Source organism: Trachinotus anak, unplaced genomic scaffold (assembly GCF_046630095.1).
Source record: "Trachinotus anak isolate AG129_WGS33_773 ecotype Australia unplaced genomic scaffold, CSIRO_AGI_Tana_v1 ptg000032l, whole genome shotgun sequence".
Lineage (NCBI taxonomy): Eukaryota > Metazoa > Chordata > Actinopteri > Carangiformes > Carangidae > Trachinotus > Trachinotus anak.
Window position 1 is genome coordinate 9,875,001 of NW_027273883.1, and position 21,029 is coordinate 9,896,029.

The following is a 21,029-nucleotide window of genomic DNA, read 5'->3' on the forward strand; positions in this document are numbered from 1 at the left end:
TCCTGTCCCTTCTCTAATTATCTGAGACACTCTCTCCTCTCAAATACAACCAATGAACCTCTGTCATAAACACAAAGGGGGGGAATCAAACTCCTCTTAAAAAATAAAAGCCCTCACACCTCTGCTTGTGCAGCCTGTGCCCCCTCAAGGAGCCTGATCTCATCCAATTTTACCTTATTACTATTTTCTTCTAGACCATGTAGACACAATAACCCAAGACCTTAACCAAAATAATCATAATTATAATGATGTAATTATGTGACTAAACGTGGTTGTATTTAAAATGGTTACAAAAATGTAACAAAAAAATAGGGGTTGTCACTTTTTGTACAATAGCATATAAGATTTTCTGCTTTTTGAAATTTTTTAGACTCCTTTTTTGGTTTTATTGGATTTTGAAGCTTGACAGAGTTTTAATATAAAATACATTATATGAGACTGTCAAGGATAGAGTGAGAAAGTCTTATTTCCATTGTCGTCCCTGGTGTTTTAGTTTATTGTGACAGGCACCCAATGTCAGACATTAAAAAAACATTGTTTTTAATAAAAAATGAACTAAAAGGCTTTAAAAATGTAATTGTCGGAGCAAATATTTGCTAAACCTTAAGAGTGTACTCTCTGGCTCATTTACAAAATGAAGGGCACGCATTCCCCATGAACTGTGAGGACACAAGAACTAGCAAAGGCATCTACTGACACTGAGGCATTCCACACTGAGGGCAGAAAACATGCCTTGAATCTTTCTTTTGAAAACCAAACACATAAAGAAGTGACTCACCCTAGCAGAAGCGATAACACAGTCCAGTCTGGACTTGATGTTTAGTCTTGTATTGAATACTTAGTGTGAAAGGTGACCTGATGCTGCTTTGGGAGTATTTTAACTCCTATGGTTCCACTGACTCTACTATATTCCTTTAGGGACTTGATATTTGTGTAGCATCCCTCTAAAATTTATTACAGGATCACAGTAATTCTTTTAAGTGCAAGGGCACTATCGGCCCATGTTAGTGTGTCCAGCCAGAATGGGCCCAGTATTGCGTTATAGCAAAGACAAGGAGACATCAATATTGCATTATCTCGTGTTTAACTGTGAGACACAGATAGTTGTTTTGGGGGCCTTAAAGATATTGTATTACCAAAGGAGATACAGGCAGACGTCCACACACACACACACACACACACACACACACGTACAAGAGGAGAAAAAAAGAACAACACACAGAGAATTTTAAAATTATAAGGCCTCCACACACCCTCTTCTCATACCCCTTCTCTCTCTCTCTCTCCCTCTCCCTCTCTCTCCCTCTCTCTCTCTCTATCCTCGCTTCTTCTCTGCCTCTCTCTCCTCTCTCCAAAGTCTTTGATTCGTCCGTACAGTTTGATCTGCGAGAGAGCGAGTTTTGTAAACACATTTTTCACGATCATATAGCCACGGGCAAGGGGAGCGTGAGGCGCGGAGGAAGAAGAAGAAGGAGAGGGAGAGACTCAGAGAGAAAGAGAGAGAGAGAGAGGGAGAGAGAGGGAGTGTGAGTGTGTGTGAGTGTGTGTGTGTGTGTGTATATGTGTGTGTGTGTGTGAGGGACGTTTAATGAGCATACAAGATGGACAGACAGACTGACAGAAAATGCAAGGATGGAGGCTCAAATATGGCTTAGTGCTGTACTGCACAGAGCAACAAAGACACACAGACACTCACAGGCTTACATACACACATGTAAAACCTCTCTCACACACACACTTACACACACACACACACACACACACACACCAGGGAGCCCAGACTGATGGTTTTGGCACAAGTAAAGCATCACAGGGGTTGACGAAATGTGAAGCAACAACGAGAAAAAGCAAGTTATTCAGTTTTCCTCATCATGCAGAGGGGGGTGACACGCCAGCACTGTATTTCCCGATATGACACTTCCTGACTGGTGAACCCATGTAGAGTCAGAGAGACACAGGGAAAGAGAGAGAGGGAGAGTGATGCATCTCGTTTGGGATGATGAACACAGAAAACAGAGAGAAACAGTGTCGAAAAACAGATTAAGGGGCGAGCCAATAAAACGCAGAGCACAGCCGGTAAACACACCGCGGTGTAAAGCTGCTCTAATAAAAGTGCGAGGCTCTCATTCCCTACATTTCTGTCTTTTTTTTTCACTTGGTTGAAACACTTTCTTTTTTCATCTGGCAGCTGCTAATCCGGTTAGGTTCGATTGGCTCCGGTAATGGCGCTAAGCCGTCGCTTCTCTGCCGACTCCTCTCCACGGGACGCGGCGGCGAGGAGGCGACTCCCGCTCGGTATGAGCATCAGACAGGCGCCGGCGACGGGTAATGACCGGTCCAGGGATAAGAAGAGGAGGAGGAGGAGGATGATGATGATGATGATGAGAGGATTGAAAAAATGTATGGCAAGGCCTACTGTTTACCATAATTTCCCCCTCAGACTTTCAAACTTTCCCACATATTTGCAGTTGGGCGAATTTAGGGCATAAATACAAATTTAGGTTTGGAAACTTTAAATTATTATGAGCTAATTTGGCGAAGGTGATATCATCACACACAAAAAAATCAAAAAAAAAAAAAAAATTGACTCACTTCTTGGCGGAAAAAAAAATCAAAAAAGAAAGAAAGAAAGAAAGAAATCGGACCTTTTTTGCCTAACACTGCGCATCCCTTCAAAATAAAAAGATACAATGCGCCTAAATTATCCTTACATTATGATAATTACTAGAGGCCAAATAATGATAATAATGATAACACATTCGTATTCACATGGAGCTACAGCCGACTGCATGTTGCAGCTTTCTGATGATTTGGCTGCTTGGACCTTTGGCAAAGCACGGGCTGGGGTGAGATGCAGGCCATCACATTTAAAGTGCTTTTCCACATCGAGATTTGTTTGTTTTCCTAAAAGACGGGGAAACACTCCTCAACAATTCTACAGAAATCCCTGGCGTCAGTCGTTAAAAAATGATTTTCTTTTCATTTTCCTTTCCTTGCATTCTTTCCCTTTTTTCCCTTTTACTTAGCCTACTGCTTTTTAGAAAGAAGAATAGCTGCAAGCAATAAAGTCGGTTGTCAGAATATTTGTGTGTGTGTGTGTGTGTGTGTGTGTGTGTGTGTGTGTGTGCTTATAGTGCAGTGCAGTGTAGTGCAGCGTTTCCTCTTCCTCTCTCTTTCTTCTCTCAGTCTTTTCTGTCCGGGGAATTGTTCTCAACGTCCACAAACACATTGCAAATACCCGCCGGCCCAGCAGCATCGATTTCTAATTAGACGCCAGGATAATCGTTGGAGAGAGATGAAAAAAAGGAGAGAGTGATAGCGGGACCAAGTAAATAAATATATAAACGAATTAGAGCTCAGATTAATTGAATGAATATGAGCATTAAAAAGAAACAAAGGTGATCTTGGCGGATAAACCTTGCGTGGACTGAACGGGAAGTAAGGCTTATATACACGGAGGAGGAACATAACACGCAGGCATGAAAGAGATTGTGATTTGAAAATCAGGGCCTATTTTGATGTCAGAAATGATTTTGCAGTTAATGACAGGTGCATCCGTGCACCCACAGCCTCTGATGAATGGATTTTAAGATTTTGTATCAGGTTGTTGAGATGTGAAGTCGTTGCAGTCCTTCCGCAAGAAAGCGACCATGTTGCACAGCAATTAAGATAAAGAGGAATTTAAAAGGCTACAGAGGAGGAAAACAACGAGTAGCCTCATGTGATCATAAAAAAAAAAAAAAAAAAAAACTTACAAAAAATATACAGAGCCATAGCTACACCTGCGTGCACGCGGGCTAAGCATATGAAGATCTGATCCATTAATAATTAGCCTGCACGCATGTCTGCAGACACATGACACCTGTGCCCCGAATCTGTGACAGCAATCAACCTTGAACTAAAAGCCACAGCTGGATTATCCAACTTCTCCCATCTTCAGTCAAATTCCCCCCCCCCCCTTTCTGTCTCCTGACAGAGTGTGACAGGGGGTTAGCCGGGGAGCTCAGGTAGCTCGTTTACTTTAATTAACGTTTCATCATCCTCGGAGCGGGACCGCGCACCGTATACACTCTTTCATGCTGCTCCGTCTCTCATCCCTGTTCTCTATCCATTCATCATCAGCCCTCCCTCCCTCCCGCCCTCCCTATCTCACCCTTTCTATATCTCCCCACACACACACACACACACACACATCTCGCCATATCGCCCCCTGCTCTCTGTCTCACGTCCACTCAAGCATATACAGGATAATAATTCAAACACTTTCCTTCCTTCACTCCTTCCTCACTTCCCTCCTCTCCCCTCCTTGCGTCTTCCCTCCTTTTTTTTTTTTTTTTTAACTTTGTTACTTCTTTGTCTCCCTCCCCACGACTTTTTCTCTCTCCTCTCCTCTGCTCACCTCTTTTTCTTGACAATTACGTTTGTTGTTAAGCCAAGAACTGCAGGTTGATTTTGCAGCCTAATCAACTGATCCAGTGGTTGATCGTTAGAGATGGACACATCATGGCACCGGAGGCTGGAGGGCGGAGATGAGGACAGTTATTGAGCAGTATTGACTGCCTCTGATCATATAATGGAAAATAAACCTCCAATCGGTGATCAGCAGCAGGCTAGATAAAATCGATTTTAGGACTCTGTCAATAGGCCGAAGAATCAATTAGCGGGATGTTTGTTCTATGAGCAGAACATCTATTCATGTTTGTTTTGTGCCATAAGCCAAAGAAACTTTTTTAAGTTAAACTGGGACTCACCCTTTTTTTTTTGTTTGTCCCTGTGTGCGGACCCAGCAGGAGAGCGACGAGACTGCGCAGATGAAGGTGGTAAGAGACTGAGAAGTCCGCACTTCACACCTCTTAGTGCGCAATAAGCGTTAAAACGGGGAGTTTATGTTCAACACGCAACAGTTTGGCTATTCAATTTTTAAGGATCAAATAAATCAGACGAAAGCTGAATATGCCAAATACAAAACCTAAAAAAAAAAAAAAAAAAAAAAAAAGCAAAAAGAATAATCCCTAACCCATCAGACCCGCTTCCAGTTACATCTAATTAGGCCGAGCCGAGTTATCGCGATGTTTGAGAAAAGAAATAGTCTGGTGGATGATTAGGATTTATGAAGAAGTGACAGCATGAAGGCTCCTCTCATTAAATAATTTCTCTGTCTTTCTTCACGCAATAATTGCTCCTCACTCTCATTTGAACATTTTCTTGACGGGATAAAACAATAGTTGATTTAAGTTTCACTAAACTTCTCTGTAACCTATTCATCTGTGGGCCATTTTTACTTTTCTACAACTGGACTCCTGACTCATCTTAAATTCAAGCCCATAATGGTTCATTATGTTAATTGCAATTATATAATTACAAATATGACTAAATTAAAGCTTTAGCCTTTTGCTTTATGCATTTGTATTCAATAATTTTAAACTAATGATGAATTAAAATAATAAGCTATAATACAACAGCAGTCATTCAGTGGATCCCACACTGATACACAAACTGATTTTCCTGTAAAAATCCAAAGATAAAAAGTTAGAGGATAGTCACATCATATAAAAATGTTTCTTTTGCTGTTAACTTGTTCTTAATGAAAAAAGGAATGATAAAAAATGAATCAATAAAACCAACAGGAAAAACTTGAGACTATCGCACAACCAATAGTGCTGAATCCCCTTGGAGCCTGCTTAGAGCTGGAGTTTGATAAACCGCTGGAAATGGCAGGTGTTATATGAAGCAAAAATAAAATAAGAGAAAAAAGTAAAGTAAATGCAGTTAGAGTCATATGGCTCAGTGTGGTCTGGGTGTGACTCAAACACAGCTTGGGACTCAGCGTGGAGCATTTTGATAGTTTAAATAGTTTAAAACACTTACAGTGGTAACCGGATTTGTAGCCTTGTGGGGTTAAGAACTTGATGAAATCCGCCGTGCCCACTGGGACCACAGAGGTGAGCGCTCACATACAAATTGCCATTGATAAAGAGAGAAGGGGAAGCTCCACCATCACAAACCTTAAACCCCATCCCTTTCACACTGGTTCAAAAAAAAAAAAAAAAAAAAACTATCCTACCCAGTGTGCAGTGCAGCTGACACCCCATGAGACCCCAGGGAAAGTGAGATTGACATTATTGCATAAGAATCTTTTCTGCTTTGCAATTGTTCTCAACTGAGCCATTTATTTTTGAATGGGAATCACCCACAATGTATGCAATCAATATTGTGTGATGTGGGAAAATTGTAGCTTTGCTGAATTTTAAACCTGCTAAGCGTTGACCTTTGGGAGTAGAGCGCAGCCAGTGACTGCTGCTGCTCAGAGGTGCCATCAATAATGGAGAACAAACTACAAGCGTGTTTGTCTGAACTTCCAGAAACGCAGCGTGATTAATTAGTGTCATACAGCAGGTACATGAAAAGCCCTTTGCTCGACAAATGTCACCTTTCAAATGGAAACCATAATCATGGTTTCACCGGGGCTGAATATAAACCACAGAATAAATATGAATGATTAACCTAAAAAATATTTGAAATAAGTGGTTAAAGTCATCGCGTGAGATTGGACATAGTTGCATAGCGCCAAAACTGTGGGTACAAAATGGCTTTAAAATCGCACCACGAAGAGCGCTGGAGTGGTTGAACTGTACAGAGCAACAAGCACAGTGCAAGAATCTTGTTTGTCTGGAGTAATGTGAATGTCCCATAGCAGCCAGCACACCCAGTTTTTTAGGCAGAGTAAGACTGATAAATCTGCTAGGCTAATATTAGCTTATTGCAGTGTCAGCTACATGTAACAAGAAATTGCAGTACGGAAATGCAACACTAGGTTTGAGGTCACATTACATAGTTTGTCCACCAGGCGTGCGCTGAAAAGTTTATTATTTTTTTTACAGTGTTCCACTCAGTAGGTGATTTGGGTCACAATTAAAACAAATCTGATATATCGTTATCAGATTATTTAAATGCTCAGATTTCGATATCGGTCCAGCGCTGGGCCATAGTCTAGGGAGAGGAGAGTTATCTAAGAAAAAAAATTGGGGTTACTTCTACCTGTCATGCTTGTGGGATCCATAAGTTCATGTTATGAAGTGCTGGAGTTAATATCATAGATCTGACTTAATATTTGGATCTCTGTCCATGGATTTATTCCACCATGGGGTGAGCAGAAGCACGTTGACCCAGAGATGCCCTGACCTTGTAAAACCAGGCACCTAGTTTTTATTACAGACTTGCTTCCTCTTACATTTCCATAGGTTATCTGTTATTTACACTGTCTGTCCCTTTAGTCCATTATTATTGGATATATGTGGCACAAGCATGTGGACATGATCTAATAATAACACATGGGGGCAACTTGGTGGCTATGGATTTAACACACTGGCCATAAAATTGCAACCTGGTTAATCTGGCCGTGGACCTTTGTTGCGTGTCATTGCTCTTCTCTCTCGCCTCACGTTGTGACATCTCTCTATAAGAGCCGTCAAATAAAGACAAAAATGTTAGAAAAATAACTAATAAAACATGGCCCAAGTAGACAGGCTGTTAAGTGACAACTGATAAGAAAAAAGACTGTATTTGACTGTATTTAGCAATTTAGTTATTAATTATAATATTCGTTAATAACATCTTTTAGTCATCTCTTTAAATTATTCAAATCTTTTGAAACTTACTAAAATAAACAAACAACTTCATCGTGAACTACTTCATAAAACTATATAATGGTACAGAAGAACTTGCTGAGTCCAGAGAGCTGGGTAAATGTCAAGAATCAGAACAACTTAACACCATATTTAAACCAGCATTGTTCTGTACTGTATTATAGCCTTGTTTTCAGACAGCTTTATTTTCCTTGTTGGTTGTTGACTTTGTTTCATGGAGCCATGGGTCACGAAACATGTTCAACACATAGGGAAACAAATGAAGTTTGAAGTCAAAAAAAATATTTCAAACACAAACCAAACACCGAGTTTGACAAGCGCAGATTCAATATGAATGAATACACAGGACGCCATGTTTCACTTTCATGAAGTGGCTATGACTGTGTCCACATTTGTTACCATTTCGAATATCTATTCTGTCTCCGCTGTCTCGGTCTGTCCAGTCTCTGATGTCTCTTCCCAGCACACAGACGTCTTGGACTGTTGCCTTTCTATTGAAACCACAGTACAAACTCATATATCCATGTGCAACCAGACACACTCACAGACATGCACACAAACACACCAAAATTCAATCTCTGTATCTTTCTATCTGTGTTTCCTTCTTCCACTTTCTTCTATACAGACACACACACACACACACACACACACACACACACACACACACACGTACACACAGTCAAAGAAACGTACACACACACTCAGCGCCCGTCTGCCCTGGCCCCCGTCGGCCCTCTCGCCTGTGTGTGCGTGTCAAATCGAATCTCCACCTCAGTGCGTAGTACACCTGCTGTGCTGGCGTATAATGCGCTGCATACAGTGAGTGCACGATGACGGATTACTGAATTAGACCAATAATGACAAGTGACACTTCTGTTACCGCTCCCTGAGCCACTGCAGAGAGCAGGGGAGAGGTGTAAATAAAGAACAGACACAGCGGCAGAAACAGAGAGGGGGGGGGGGGGGGTGCATGGGGAGACAGGGGGAAGTAAAAAGAAACAATAGAACAGAGACAGAGGAAGCCATGGAGGTGGATTGGAAATTTTCTGCTTATTCTGTAAAAATAAATAAGTTCTGTTTCAGTCAGGCGCAACTTCTCTGTCCTGTATCTCTTTTCCTCCCTCTGTTTCCACGGTGACACTATTTGTCGTGGACTCATGATGGTAACTCAAAATAGATCTATATCGAAATCTGTGGTTTTTAAATCTTTTTTCTGAGATGTTAATAGACAGTGTCAACCCTCAAATCTATACTTTTATCTCTCTTAATGCAAATTATTTCGAGACAAGGTCCCACCAGGACTCAAACTGAGGGTGTGCTGCTTAAAAGTAACATGAAGTCTGGGCATCATTTAGAACGAAATCTAAGCAGAAAATGAAGGCAACAGGGCAGCAGCCTCACATGTCTGGTTAGACAGAACTGTTCTGAGCGGTTTTGATGTGTTTTCTTAATGAATACACATGAAATGCAGAGCAGGGTAATCTGTGTGTGTCCACCAGTTGTAGATGGGGCCAGTTTATCTGCAGGATGTCTGGGCCCCCCCGTGGACCTGGGTCTCCGCAGGCTTGTGCTCAGGATACTAAACCATGCCAAATGAGGAAGAGGAGGTGCAATCTTCCCTGGGAATGCATGAATAAATCAGCCTACCACCCGGTGCGTCTGTACTTCGTTCATACATGCACTCATACAGAAGGGAAAACTGAAAAGCAGGGACTGAAGGTGCGATAGATGCGAAACACCAGGGGCTGCCTCCCTGTTTTTGGGGCTGGAGACAGACTTTAGAACACAAGCATCAATGAGAATATTGGCGCTTTGTCAGTGATGTCAATTTAACTGCGAGGCTCATCGTCCTGCCTGTATTGCCTCATAATAGAGAATCATTGGGGGATATACGCCTGCCAAGTCCTCAAGTCATTGTGCCACACTCATGTTTGGCTCATAAGCCAACGCTCAAAGGCACAGGGGACTCCTAAAACGTATACCTCTCATGCATGCGCGCCCGCTCGGTAGAGAAGACAGTAACAGTGGTAAACAATACTTCTGTGAGGGAAGAAGTGAGCACTTAACTGGGACAAGAACACACACACAGACAGAGAGGGAGAGACAGTGGCAGCGCAATTGGAGTTGGAAAAACACGAGTACGAGAGCGAGGGAGCAATAGGGGGAGCACAGAGGAAGGAAGACAGAAAGAAATATTGACAAAGCCTAGATATACACATAAGTCACCCGACACGACCCGCCTGCTCTCTGTATTTTATAGAGCCGCTCTGCGCTGGCGGAACAGCATGACAGGCCAGTTCCTTCAGCGGAAAATATGGTCCCTCTCTACCCTCCCGCCTCCCGCTCCCGCTATCACTCCTGTTTTCTGTCTATCCCACCTGATATCATTCTGTCACCTCTGCGCCAGGCTCTTTTTTCCATCATCCCCCTATTTCTTTCCTCCCCGTTCTCGCCTTTTTATTGGTGCTCTACATTCCACCCGTCATGTTTCACTCCTCTGTTTCTATCCATCTTCACGTCGCTCTCTTAATCCCCTCTCATTTGCTCTCCTCGGCCCTTACATCCCCCTTTCTCCCTCCCTCCCTCCCCCATTTCTCTTCCCGCTCTCCCAGAGCTGTTTCCGCGTTCTGTCCCATTTCCACCTACTCCTCGTCGTTTCCCTCATTCTTCCTGATTCATTTCCTCCCCGCTATCCATTCCATTCACCCCCCCCCCACCCTATTTGTGCTACATACATTGCTATGCCTCTCAACCTCTGTCTCTCCTGTCTCCATCTTCCACTTTTCCATCTATATTTCCTCTGACCTCCCTGGTTTTTAGTTCATCTGTCTCTCTGTCACCCCTGTAAACTTTATCCATCCACTACTTTAAACTGAATACTTTAACTTGGCCTTTTCACTTTTGCCTCTTCCGTCCGTCCTACAGTTTTTTCTCCTTTCTTATAGATGTCTCATCTTTTGTCTCACCTCCTTGAAATAAGAATATGTCTTCATCACATTTTCCACTACTTTGCTGATCCCCCTGTTGTCCTACCCTTTGGTTTCCTCACCCTCCCTCTCCTCCTCCCTCCTCTCTGTCTTTATTTCTTGTCTTTCTCATTCCTCCTTTCGTTTCTTTTTCATTCTTTCTCTCTCTCTTTCTTTTCTTTTTCTCTCTTGCCCACCTCTCCCTCTGCATTCCAGCCTGCCCTCCCTCTCTCATCCGCAGCCTGAGCACAGAGCTCCATGTGTCGGAATCAATTAGGGCTGAGAGCCGTCGCGGCCGCTCTTTCACGGAGGTAAATATTAAACTGCACCAAGCACCGAGGAGGAAGAGAGAGAAAGAGAGGAGGGGAGAGAGGGAGCCCTCCGTCCCTAATCCACCGCATCGATCAGGCGGGGATGAGGGTAATATATTATTTTGACAAGATACGATCCTCCGACGCGCACCGCTATCCCCGGCGATCGATTTCTTTTTTCTCTCCTTTTTTCTTTCCTTTTCTCCCCCTCAGCGAGTGGGACAGAGTTTGTGTGTTACTCTCTCTCTGTGTGTGTGTGTGTGTGTGTGGCGTCGTGGCGTGTGCATGTGCACTGGAGTGTGGATGGGTGACAATAGGAACAGCATTAGGAAATGTGGGGAAGAGATGAGGATGGTGCTGCTAGTAGGTCTGCGCTTTTACAAACAAGCTCCTGTCTAAACAGCTAAATCACACGGTCGCACCCGTAGATGGATCGTTGAGGAGAATCTGAGAATCGTATTTTGTGTTTATTTTTCTGGGGGTGTAGCCTACGCAAGGCATGTCGGAGATACAGTTAGTCAAAATAGGCAGAGCTGACCTTTTGTAAAGTTAAGTGTCCTTCCCCCGCACAGTCCCCTCTGCTCCCGGGCCTCCCCTCTATATCGCTTTGTAAACTGTGTCTAAATGCTAAATTCCCAGATCAATTTTTTTTATTCAACCTCTCCCCCCCATCAACTCGTTGCCTCTGCCCCCACCCCCACCCCCGCCTCCGCCAAAAGTGCCTCACGTTTTGCTGTCCTCCAGTGATGGAGGGTGTCCTACATCCAATTCCGTGTGTGCAACTTACTCTCACAGCAGGCCACATGAAATCCTACAGAAATCCTACATCACATCCTGGAGGAGGTAGTACACCTAATTGTTGCAGTGTCGAATTTTTTGTTTCATCAGAAAACTGTGGTTAAGTTATAGTTTTGATATCAACTTTGAATCAAGTGAATTTGTGATGTCAAATCCACTGAGGATCAACAGCCAGTTTTATTATTATTATTATTTTTTCCCACTCCACAAATAGCCATCATGGATGAGGCTCGCAGCTCTCAGCAACCCCTAAATACAATCATATGCACCACTCTCCATCTTATCAGATTGGAAAACGTGAATGTACACTACCTACCTGGCTTAAAATAGCAGGAAATGAAAATAAACCAGCAGGTGATGAAGATGAGCGACTGAACAAGCTAAAGGTTACAATATTATTCTCAGAAGTTGGTAGAGACCAACTGTAGTGAAAATTCGACAGGTATTCAGTGGGTAACCTGTGATGCTTGTGAACAGGTGAGTTCTGACCTCTTGACAAGCTGCAAGTATATTCAACCCCATAACCAGACAATGAACACTGGATGATTCTGCAAAATCTCAGAATATATTAGATGACAGCGTCCATTTTTAAAATGACCACCCGTCCATTGATCCAATCTACCCAACCTTACTTCCTGTCTTGAAGGGAATTGGACTTAAATTGTTATGTGCTGAATGGATATGGATTGGATATGGATGTAGTTCCCAGGATATTGGGCTGATATTTCAGGTGTTTATGTAGGTTTGTGGCGCAGTGGTCAGAAATTACTCATTGAAGCTTTAAGTTTTGATTTCTTTGATTGAGATTATCATGGGTACGGTAAAGGTGACACAGGTAGTGCATAAAGCACACAATTTTTCAACAATATCACACTGAGCAACTAGAAATGTGCCATGAGATCTGACTTACGCACGAGTGTGTGTGATTGTGTGTGTGAGCACTTCCACATGCAGACACGATGACCCCAGCAGACAGCAGAAATGCAACCCACAGGACACTGTGTTTTGCAATACAGAGCACTAACTATCAAGGTTATACAGTCCCTGTGAGTATATTAAGAGATTGCACCATTATTATTTCTACTGTCTGTGAGTGTGTTGGTACCTGTGATTTGTATGGATCCATACGTTTTGTGTGGACGACATGTCAGTTCTAGCTTGTCCTCGTGTGTGGCTCGGTAGATTCAGGCAGTCATGTCTACATGCACACACCCTGGCACCCAGCCGGTTTCCTCTCCGATAAAGCTCCGTCCAAACAAGTATGTCAACACCCGCTGGTGTCTCCTCCCGCTCTCTCCACTCACTCTTACTCCTCGTCTCCCACTCTGTTTCTGCCTGCCGCGACTTAGTTTTCCTCTTTCTTTCTGTCCGCTTTTGCTTTTATTGTGCCATTTTCTGCCACTTTGGTCTAAGAAAGGGAGGCCATAATGCAATCTCTCCCCCTCTCATCCCCTGCTGTGAGGGAGAGTAGCTTGGCCTGTGTGCTGGGCCGGGGAGAAGGGGGAGAGACGGGGTCAAGGTGAGCTCTAATACACTATTGATCTGCCCCAATTGAAAACCTGATGGAAATTTTACCCCCCCCCTCCTTTCCTCCTCGTCGTTCCCCCGCACCCACCCCTTTCTGTTTTTCTCCCCCCCTCCTTTCATGTACCCCCCCCTCACCCTTCCTATCTCCCACTTCTCTCTTCCCTTATGTCTTTTTTCCTTTCCTGTGTGTTTCCTCCCTGGTGTCTAGAGTCTTCCTCTTTTTCAGTGTCTATCCCCGTTCACTCCAATCTGTTTTCTCTCCCAGCTGAATGTCTCTTTCAACCACTGACCACTTTTCTCTCCTTGCTATCTATCTCAGTGCTGTGCAGCACTCTGCCTCCATGTCTTTTAAACTGTGCCTCTAATCATTTCCTCTCTTCTCTTCTCCTCCTTTTGGTCTCGCCATCTCCCCTTTTTCAAGCTTGTTCCTCTCTTTTTCCTTTAAATCCCTTGCTACCCCACCCCTCCCCACTGTTTCTGTCTCTCTCACTCTTTTTTCCCTCATCCCCCCCCTCTCTGAGTGTGCATCAGATGGTCCATTTCTCTCTACCCCAGTGCATATTGATCCCTATGGCAGTAGCATGCAGGGTGCGGGCTGCGAGGACCTCAGCTACAGTGTATTAAACGCCACAAACGCTTTGGACGCGGGACCTGAGACACGCCTCCCCGGCAGGGCCCTGTCAATAGCTGCTCCCTCCTGTCAACAGCAGCCAAATGGCCTCTCAATCTGGGACTTGTGATGGGCTACAGATTGGTAGAAACTGCAATGGATGCGCCACAGAAAAATAAAAAGAGAAAAGCCAGGATAAAAAAAAATAAAAAAAAATCAAATAAATTGAGGTGATATGTATAAGGTAATTTTCCCTATGATGGTGAGCTGCTTTTTTAAAAAAAGAAACAGATGTATTCAACATTGATTTGAGTCATGTAAAAACCATTTCCATTCAGATGCCTAAAATGTTGCACAACAAAATCTATGACCTCAGCGTTCAATTTGCTCCATTCTTTGCCTTAACAGGCTTCATAATAACACAATGTTGTCCTGTAGTTATGTGGAACAGCAATTATGGATGCAGTCGAGTGTGCTATATACTGTTCAAACACATCAAACAAAAGAGGCACAAACACTGGAAAGGCCTGAACAATAGAGATGGCAGCAACAGAAGTAAACCTTTTTACAGCTCCCCATTACTTTCCCACTTAACAAGACAGACCACAACCTCTCCCTCTCTCTGACTCTATGCAGAGTTGGCTGCTATCACCGCAATGCTTGAGTGGGAGATAAGTGGAGTGAGTGCGTGTATGTGTGCGTTTGATTTATGCACTGTTGTGTACGTGTCAGACGACCGAGCTATCAGGACCACCATCTCCCAGTAGACATAGAAATGCTACAGCAGTGGAGGGACCCCTCTGTCGACCCTGAGACCTCTGATACACATCTGGTACAACAGAGCACACCGAGCGGGGATTGGAGGGGTGTGTTGGAGTAGGAGGAGGAGGACGACGAGGAGGAGGAAGAGGAAGAGGAGGAGGAGGAGGAGGGGGAGAGGGGTCTACCTCTGTCGCTTCTCTGCTTTTTTTTTTTCATTTTCATTTTCATTCAAAGGAGACTCGTCGACTTTGTCCCTCGCTCTCCGTCTCTCTGTCTTTTTCTCCTCTCTGCCCTTCACTGTCCCATGTCGATGAGAGGGAAACGTCCACTGTACTTCCACCTTACACTCAGCTTTTCGACTTCTGTCCGCTCTCAGAGGAATAAGCTCACTGGTAGCACAGCTCTCACATGCAAACTGGAGGTCCTGCTTGGTTGCTTTCACATTAAGCTTCTGTCGACAGCGTCGGGAGCTTCTTCCGTATGATCCTGATCTCACGGGAAATCCATGGTATTTCAAAAGGCAGTGTCTGTTACTCAAAGGACACCAGTACGTGAGCAAAACCATGACCAAAGCCTTATGTTCAACATTAAAAAAAAACTATTTCAGCTCTCACCTTATCCTCTGTTTGACCTTAAACAATCTTCCTTCCTTATAGTTGTGTTGCTCTGATTTTAAGTGATATTTTGTGCCTTTCAGTACACACCACATGTTTTCCACATGTCTTTCTGTACTGGATTGCTTCTAATTTGTCCACTAACTGGCATTCAGGGTTCAAACACCTGTTTTATTTTCCCACTTTTCTCTTGAAGTCACTCTTCTCTTCTTTGCCTCTGTGTCTCCTACTTTTCTCCCCCTTCTCTTCATGCTCTCCATTTATTTCTTTCTCTCTAGGAAGGAATCAGTCTCACCTTAATTGCTCTTAAATCGGATTAATGACTGACCGGGGACAACTTGACTTAATCTCTCTTCTAGTAAATCTCTTCCTCTCCCCTCTTCTCGTACATCACTCTTATACATTTTATCCCCTCTTGCCCTCCCTCCTTTAATTCTTGTCCTCTCTTTTTTTCTGTTCCCAGAACTCTCCTTCCTCCTCTCTTCATCTTTCTCCTCTTTTTGCCTTGCTCTCTATCACCTGCTCTACCGTCTTCTTCTTCTTTCTCCATTTCTCCTCCCTCCGTCTCTTCTCTTCTCCTCTCTCTCCATCACTCTCTCTGTGAGTCAATCATTCTTTCATCTTTTTGGATGCACTCTGTCATGCTTCAGCTCGGCTCGTCATCCGGGTCCCTTCATAATTTCTCTCCTCTTCTTCTCGACGACTTTCTATCATCCTTTAACTTCATCATCCTGAGATTTTGCCCAGACCTCTTTGACTTGGCTGTCACTCTGTCTCTTCTTTCTCCGCTTTGTCTCTCCGTATGTGTCTGTGTGTGTGTGTGTCTTAGTCTCTCTACAAGGTTGGCCAGTCGCAGGGTGTTGTGTATGTGTTAGCGCGTGTCGATGTGGTCCTGTCATTGCCTCCTAAGTGCTTTGGCAATACTAGGGATCTGCTGTCATGCCAGTACAACTAATCTCAATTGAATTACATTGAACTTGTATTGAGATGGAGATAAAGGACATGAGCATCTGTCTGTGTGATTGCTCAAGCAGCTCTCTCACACCCGTCTGAAACACCACGTGGAAGGAAGGTGCACCACGCACACATTCAAGAAATTCGTTTCAGTGACAATGACACCATTTTGATCTAAACTCTTAATAGAATTAACACCAGAAACTACAACAAGAAATATAAAAACAAGTTCAGTAAAAAACCAAATGGCAGTATGTCATACGGAGGTGATCCTTGTTATGGGTGTATGGGCAAAGAAATTGTGCCACCTTCCAAACCCCTGCAGTTCAAAAAACTGAGGGGAAGAAAGAGGCCAGCCTTGTGGACAAAAGCTCATTTTCCTCTTGGTTGCACACTGCTGCAGGCGGGCTAACATGCCACAGGAGAATTCAACCACTCATACACCTTTGTTTTCCTCTGGTTTTTCTCAACTTTACACACAGCAGCAGAGCCACAACTGAGGGTGAACTAGGATTTCTGTCAGCCCAGAACGCACGTGCATGGCCGGCCCGGCCTGAGGCGAATTCAGCGATCTGAGAGCCACCAAGTCGCCCGTTCTTCTGATTGGGACAGAGAAGAGAAGAATCTGTCACTTTCTAAAAACTGTGGCCACTTTTTGTTCATCGTCCAGTTTTGCTTTGAGCCACTTCCATGTCTCCGTCTTTCTCCCATTTTTCTTTTCTCTCCACTCCCCAACTCTTCAAACACCCCCCACCTACCCACCTCGCAACCTCTCTGCATGCCCATCTGCTTCACAGTGCTCCGGAGCTTGTCCTCTCTCGCTCTTTCTCCCTCTCTCTCAGAGTGCAGTCAGGATTAAGCATTTATCTCGGTGGTCCTCCTTTCGGCCCTAAACGCCCGTGAGGATGATAAGAGTCGCTGGGATTTGTCAAATTGTGCGCCATTGATTAACTGACCTTTCACGCCTGCAAGTCTCTCAGCCACTCCACTAACTGCCGACAGGCTAGATAGAGAGATAGATGGATACATGTGGCTGTTATTGTTGTGTACAAGTTTGTAGTTACCAGGTGTGGCAGCGAGAGACGACATGGGGTATGGGGGCCACAGGAGAGAGGGGGCCATGAGGGAGAGGGAGAGGGAGGAGGTGGAGGGGACAGAGGCTTGGAGATGGTGGGAAAGATACAGAGGAGTCCTTCAATTGCCCTATAGGCTCAGAGTAACAGGCAGAAGTGTGTCTACTAACAAACAGTAATGGGTCTTGAATAATGAATAATGAAACACAAATTTTAAGGTGTGCCAAAGGGCTAATATTAGACAGGAAGAATTAGGAAGGAACAGAGGAGCCAGAGGAAGAGTTCAGACATTGGCTGGCTGCAGGAGAGTCTTGCATGTGATCGGTAATGGCCGAGGGCTATTGCGTGGCGCATTCAACACCTTTGATTATTCACAGACAGGTCTGTGCTGCTACACATTTTCAAGAGCATGAATGAAAGTGCTAAAAACTAGAAAAAAAAACTTAAAAAAAAAAAAAAAGAAAAAATCTTCCAAAGCTGATCAAAGTAACTGAGCAAGACAATCTTGCAGTTTTCAAAATTATTTTCACAATTAAAATGTCTTTGTTCTGTGGGTCACTGAGTAACAGTCACTGAGCCAGACGCTCAAAGATTTCACGTTAGGCATTAATAGATCTTTAAAATTTACATTTTGCTCTTAGAAAATGTCTAAAGTCACTACTGGAGCTGCAACTTTCACAATTTGTGCCTCCACATGGACAAACTAGGGAGGCAGCTGTGGTCAACATGTGTCTTCCCTTTGTAAAACATTTTGACCTTAAGTGACATCAGCTCCCTACAATATGAAAAAACGTCGGGGTCTTTTGTGCTTGGTTTTAAAAGAGTAATAAAGCCAGGTGTAATAGAAAAGCAGCAGGAAAAGCAAATGGAGACTGAGCCTCTGGGAGGCTGACGGTGAAGATGAGGAGGAAGTTCACCCACCTGGACCTCCGCGTCGCCCCGCCTCAGAGATGCACCTGAGGCCGAAGCCCGATCACCGTCTCTCGGACTGGACTCGGGAGTTCGCTCGCTGCTGCGCTTTGTTCCGACCCGGGAGGTGAGGAGGCGAGGGGAGAGGGGGTGGGGGGTAGGGGGAGTGCCGCTGTCGCACTGCACGAAGGCGTCACTGAAAACACAACAGATAGCCTAATAAATTTAATTCCCTCTGTGGCTGCACAATCCCCAGACCTGACGAGTGTGTATAAACATTTTTTTTTTGTTTTACTCATTCAAATCTGAAATAAAAATGACAGAAGCAGCCGTGAATAAACCAGGGGACAGGAGGCGCGGTGGCCCAGCTGAAAGGAGCCGATCCTGGGGCTTGTGTTGTGCCGTTTTCCCGCAGGAGCACTGCTGCCCGGTAGACCACAGATCAATCATCTTATTTACTCTTTACTTCCGTACAGTAACGGAGGCAGAGAGAGGAAGGAAGAGATGCCACTATGAGAGAAATCACTATAATAATTCAATAATCACTTAAATAGTGCGTGTTTGGCACTTAATTGTGATCGCACTTGATGATATTTATTCGTGTCCTTGAGTTGATGTTGCTACAATTTCCCCCCAAAAATCCCCAGAGTGACTTATATATTCGCCGTGTTTATGTTAGATTCTTCTGAAATATATATATATGTGTTATAGACGCGCAGGACGTATCGGCACACAGAGAGGGCAGAGGCCCTGAATGCAGCGCGGCGAGAGGCTCTGCTGTCTTGTTATCGATATATGAGAAGCTTGCTGGAAAGGATATTGACCGCACTAACTAGCCGCACTTTGATCATACGAAATTGCTTTCCAGATGACAACACATTAAGGATGAGAGCATTTTTAAAAAATCAAACCCGCCTCTCGCACCTGTCAGAAGTTTCTTTTTCCGAATGAGATGGAGATGAGGAGAGGTGAGAGCCCCCATAGGTCGGCTGCCCTGATGAATAAAAGAAAGCCAATAGTCTATTTCCAAAAAAGAGGAAAGGAGGGGGGAAAAAAAGAAAAAGAAAGTAAAGAGAAAACATAGGAAGGAAAGTTATATCTAAAATCTTAATTCCACACCGAAGATCGCGATCATTGCCCGAAAAGTAAGTTAGATTCTCAGCAAAGACTGGACATAAAAATTCAAGTAACTCAAAAAAAAAAAAAATGCGAGGATGTTTTACAAGATAATAATTATAAAGAAAACGAACATGGAAAGAACAGATAGCCCACACAGGAAAAAAAAAAAGCAATATATACTTTTTGTCTTTGGAAAATAAGTTACGGCGAGTTAATTGTGATTTGTGAATTACGGAACAGAACTTCAGTTGTTCAGTGTTTTTCTCCTACATTTATATTAAAAACTATACTTATTGAAATTAATCTTAAATATATTAATCCGAGCAAATTCAATTCTAAAACCATCATGAGCAATAAAAACCATAATTGCAGTTTAAGTGGAAAGGCTGGAGTTTGAAGTTCAAACCAAGATGATTTGAGAAATAAACTCTTGAGAGCAAATTATTCCTTCGACACGGGAATAATAATAATAACCATAATAATAATAATAATAATAATAATAATATTAATATCAATAATAATAATGAACAGGCCCATTAGTTGAAACGAAAATAACTTGCATGCTTTATAATAGCAAGTCTAATTCAGATGTTTGTAGTAATAATAATAATAATAATAATAATAACTATTATTAAACATATTATCATTATTGTTAGACCTATTATCATTATCATTATGAAGCCTGTTATTATTGTTATTATTATCATTATTATTATCATCCCTGTAATAAACGGAGCAGAGAGGTGTTCTCAGAGACATATTTATCAGCTCTGCCTGCACAGTCTGTGCTGAACAAACAGCAGCAGCGTTAAAGAGCTGATATTATAACAAATGTAATTGGACGGGTTAAAGAGTTCAAAGCACAGCCGCGCAGAGGTGAAGGATGAAGGAGGGGAGGGTGAGTGACGTGGGGGGAAAATCTCCCCAAATGCCACTTAATGTCGGAAATATTTCCACCCCAGTATTGACAGCAGAGAGACGGATGAGGCGGCCGGCGAGAAGCGGCACAAAACCGGGGAAGTAATTCAATTAAACGGCCTGAGCTCACGGACGAGGCTGGAGAGGAGAGGTTCAACACGTTGGCCTGAAACTTCCCACACACGACACGACACGCACGGCGGGACGGGCAGGGAGAGGGAGAGGCCGGGGGGTTGTTGTCAAAAACCGCCTGACAAAACCGAAACGACTTTTTAAGAGATTTAAACTGTATTTAAGTATCGCTTCATTTACTCCATGCACATTTTTTAAAACCGAAATACGCCCATTATTATTATTATTATTATTATTATTATTATTATTATTATTATAATTATCAACTGGAAATTAGGATAAATAATTTTAGGCTACCTAAAGTTTCATCACTTGTAAAGTTCTGAGAGAGACACACGCACATTCTCACACGCACTACACGCACGCGTGCACACAGATGCAGACACACACACACACACGCAGTCTTTTAAACTTCACTGAGGAAGGCTGGTGTTGTGTAAAGTTAGATGTGAATAATTGACGCCAGAAAAAAACAACATTGGTTGGGGTTGGGGTGGATCCATTGATCGATCTCTTAATCTGCAATAGTTACATGCATGTATTGATTTACAAACACTGTTTATCTGGAAATATACTGGCACAAATAATTGATGGGAGTACACCCACGGCGCGCATAAATATGCATCAAAGTTGTAAGGGGTAAACACCTAAAAAGAAAAAAAAAAAAATCTGAGGGAGAGACTAGCGAAT

General features: G+C 43.3%; 1 protein-coding gene across 2 annotated transcripts in view; it reads right to left on the reverse strand.

The window, feature by feature from the left end:
• erfl1 (Ets2 repressor factor like 1) overlaps positions 1–18,366 on the reverse strand; it is a 37,719-nt gene extending 19,353 nt beyond the window's left edge. The window contains exon 1 of one of the 2 annotated variants that reach the window (XM_071470609.1): positions 18,183–18,366. The gene's annotated coding sequence lies outside the window, so the exon portion shown is untranslated. Of the gene's footprint in view, positions 1–4,399; positions 4,531–18,182 lie in introns of those variants that run through there. The other variant, XM_071470610.1, reaches the window with a different exon arrangement.
• Between the last annotated feature and the right edge of the window lie 2,663 nt (positions 18,367–21,029).